General features: G+C 36.8%; 1 pseudogene; it reads right to left on the reverse strand.

Moving 5' to 3' along the window:
• Positions 1-2204: 2204 nt before the first annotated feature.
• Positions 2205-3145, reverse strand: LOC117702344 (vomeronasal type-1 receptor 52-like; annotated as a pseudogene).
• Positions 3146-3809: the final 664 nt, after the last annotated feature.

The following is a 3809-nucleotide window of genomic DNA, read 5'->3' on the forward strand; positions in this document are numbered from 1 at the left end:
CATCTCTTTCTTTAGGTTAGAAAAGTTTTTCTAGTTAATCTTGGGCAGTGGTCTAAGGCAGATGAGTTCTATATGATGTTCCAAGGCCATGTTACCCTCTAAGGCTTTGCAGATATTCCTGGTCTGAGGTGCCACCTGTGGCACTCTGATGAGTTGACCCCACCCATCAACCCCCAACACACTCAGGAGAGTAGATCCTGCCCCTAACTTGCTGAAACACTCAGGAGAGCAGGTCCTACACATCCCATGGAAAGCAGTGAAACATACTACAGCTTCTACAATAAGACACTTAAAAATTATATCTTATTTTATTTTCCTTGGGGTGGGGAGGTTGCAAGGATACAGAAAATATACAAAGGATACATGGTGTGAAATTCCCAAAAATCAATAACAGTTTTAAAAGAAGTAAGGAATGACAATCCTTTAAAAAGCAAAGAAAGAGAGAAAGAAAGAAAGAAAGAAAGAAAGAAAGAGAGAGAGAGAGAAAGAAAGAAAGAAAGAAAGAAAGAAAGAAAGAAAGAAAGAAAGAAAGAAAAGAAGAAAGAAAGAAAGAAGAAAGAGAAGAAAGGAAGAAAGAAAGAAAGAGAAAAAGAAAGAAAGAAAAAAGAAAGAAAGGAAGGAAGGAAGGAGGAAAGAAAGAAAGAAAGAAAGAAAGAAAGAAAGAAAGAAAGAAAGAGAGAGAGAGAAAAAAAGGAAGGAAGGAAGGAAGGAAGGAAGGAAAGAAAGAAAGAAGGAAAGGAATGACAACCTGAAAAGTCAAGTGACCATATTGACATATGAAGAGCATTTCTAGGTAATAAGATGTAGTGATTTTAGTTCATAATATTTCACAAAGTTGTTCTTCTGGTATATTAAGTACATATGATGCTGAGTCACTGATGTAAAAGCAAAATGCCAAGCATGTTTTATCTTTGATTGATTGTTTTTCAATGCAAAATAATAAGCCAATCTTTTTTATAAGATCAGTCATTTTCAGCTAGGTAAAATTCTATGTTTGATCAACTTTCATATGGAGTTTCAGCTACATATAAAACACCTCATCAAGAAGTCATCACTGTACTCCTATGCTAGGTGGGAAACTCTTCCAAGGTGAAGAAGTCTAAGAGTCTAAGAGTCTGAATTAAGTGAAGAACTTGTATTCTTCATGAGAAAACAGAGGATAAAAGGCAGAGCATCAGGAAACTATGGTCAACCTTCTGAATGGCACAAATTAATTATAAGCTTTTAAACTGTTTAGAAATTATTGTTTGGTACTTTTAGAATCTTTACATTTATATTCATTTTCTGCAGCATGGGTATAGTACCTGAACACATTTTCACAACAAGAAAATAAATCAGAGATATACATTTCCCATTCTGAACATCATGGACACACAGTGGTGTTGGAGAGGACACTTACATTATTGTCCAACCAGAGTGCACGTGTCATCAGCAACCTTGTACTGAAATTCCAACTCAATCAGAAAAACTCCACAATGTCTATTTCTTGAGTATCTGGAAAACCATGCTGGGTTTAGCTCATGTTGAGTTCTCTGAGTCCTGTCCTCTCTATATAAATTCATACAATATCTGTTTCTGTGTGATGAAAATTTCACTTTACTGAGTAGATTAAGGGCTCATTGCTATCAGTTCATGTGCTAGAGTCTCCTCCATTCTGAATACTGATAATACTTCATTCATATAGAGGCAACAACTGTTATCATATATTCAAAAAGTTCTGGCTCTTAGGTTGTTTGTACCTTGGAATGTTGAAAATTTGTCATACACATTTTGGCTGATATGAATTTTTTTACTCCTGAATATAACTGATATGTGTGTGGACACACATGTGTTTGTCTTGGAGATCATATCATTATATACAATAAGTGTTTATCTAATTTTAAAAAAATACATAAAAGAGCAGTTGAGATATTGGGAAATGTCATTATATAGCACAGATTTAAAGGAGGGTAAGTCATCCAGGCAGTGACAAGGGAGATTACATTTCAGATTGTCCCCAAAGAGAGGTAAGAGAAAACCTTTGCAAAGGTTCAGTACATGTGGATTATTTTTTAGATATAAATCTGATATCACCACAGTAATGGAAAAAGTACATGATTAAATAGAAAAGACAAAAGTCCACATTTTTATTTAACCTCAGACCATGCACACTACGTCAAGATTCATAGCTCTGGTACCCATACATTGGCTCATCATGAGAAAACTTACCATCCCAGAAAATCTAACTTTAATATCCTCTCATGCATGGATATCAACTGGATAGTTACACATTTTTCATTACAAAGAACCAGCAGAGGACTGATTGCAGCACAGCTGTGGGCTACAAAAATCTGGACACAATAAAGAGATGGATTTCCCTGGAATATAGTTATTGAGTAGGACATGATACTGTCAAAAGTTGACATCACCAGGAAGAAGCTCATAAGCATTAGAATGGTCCAGAGGGCTCTTTGCTCTAGAGATGCTTTTGTAGAAAGGTTGCAATCTGAAGGCACTGGGACTGAGTCTTATTCCTTCACAAGAGAGTCACCATGTAGAAAGTCGAGAGGGCCATGATACCAATAAGGAAGACATTCCTGAAAACCAGCAGTGTAGAGAAGATGTGTTGTACTGAGGAACTCATGGGTGTAAAAGAGCAAAAATTTGTGATATATATAAGATTGACAGAGGTGAGATTTTGTGTGGCAGTAGCTGCTATTAAAATATGGCTGCTGATGGATGTATAGAAGATACTCAGTAAAATAAAGAAATATGAGAGCTGATGTGGTGAATTGTGTTTGAACTTATCTAAGTGAGAGCTTTGAGGGCAGAGGATGATGGCCTGGAAAACAATCAGAAGACAGGTGGCAAAAAACAGTCTCCAGAAAACCCTGTGCAAGAAAATGAATAGTTTATATGTGACATAATCCCATCCCCCTGAAGACATAAAAAAGTCTCCAGTTACATATGGTGCAAGTAACAGCATCACTAGGTGTACGAGGGCCATGATTCCAATGAGCAAGTCAGTGAGTCTGAGCCTGTGTCCACAAATAAATATAAAGGTGTGGAAGAGGCAAAGGCAGCTATTGGCTGAGATCCCAGTGCCTATCTCAGAGAAGGCATTTCTGATGTAAGCACTACAGTTTAGTTTATGCTCTTCATTCATATTTTACTGAGTAGAAGCACATAGTATCTCCCTAAAGAGAAAGCAAGAGACCCCTTTTTTACATATTGCCTTCTAGATCCAAAAAATTACCCTGAATGTGTACAGATGCATCCCTATTTATCATCAACAAGTTGAAATTCAGCTCTCTCTCATGCCATTCAGAGTCCATCCCTACTCTCACACATTTTCTAATCCTCCCCAACTATGGAAAGCTTAAGTTTTCCACTGTGAATCTCTATTAAATGTAAGTTTTGTTCCACAATAGAATTTTATACACTATAGAAAATATTTCCTTTCTTATTACCAATTATGTCCATCTATTTGGGCAATGCTTAACATGGTTTTGATTTGTATCATCTTCTTTGTCAAGCATGAGCTAGATCTTTATTTTCAGTGAAACAGAAGGAAGAAGATTGTGAGGAGATGACAGAAGGCAGCTATCATCCTTGCAGCTATCTTGAGCCATATACACTGACAAGAGGCTTGTTTACAATAGCCTACAACAGCTGAGCACACTCTGATAACATCTTGTTTTAGACACCCAGGATCTTCCCTTGGGCATGTGAGACTTAAAGGTGTGATTTAGAGCTGAGACTTAAGGGTGTGACTTAGAGGTCAGATTTAGAGACAAGGACTAAGGTCATGACTTAAAGGTGTGACTTAG

This window comes from Arvicanthis niloticus, unplaced genomic scaffold (assembly GCF_011762505.2).
Source record: "Arvicanthis niloticus isolate mArvNil1 unplaced genomic scaffold, mArvNil1.pat.X pat_scaffold_713_arrow_ctg1, whole genome shotgun sequence".
Classification (NCBI taxonomy): domain Eukaryota; kingdom Metazoa; phylum Chordata; class Mammalia; order Rodentia; family Muridae; genus Arvicanthis; species Arvicanthis niloticus.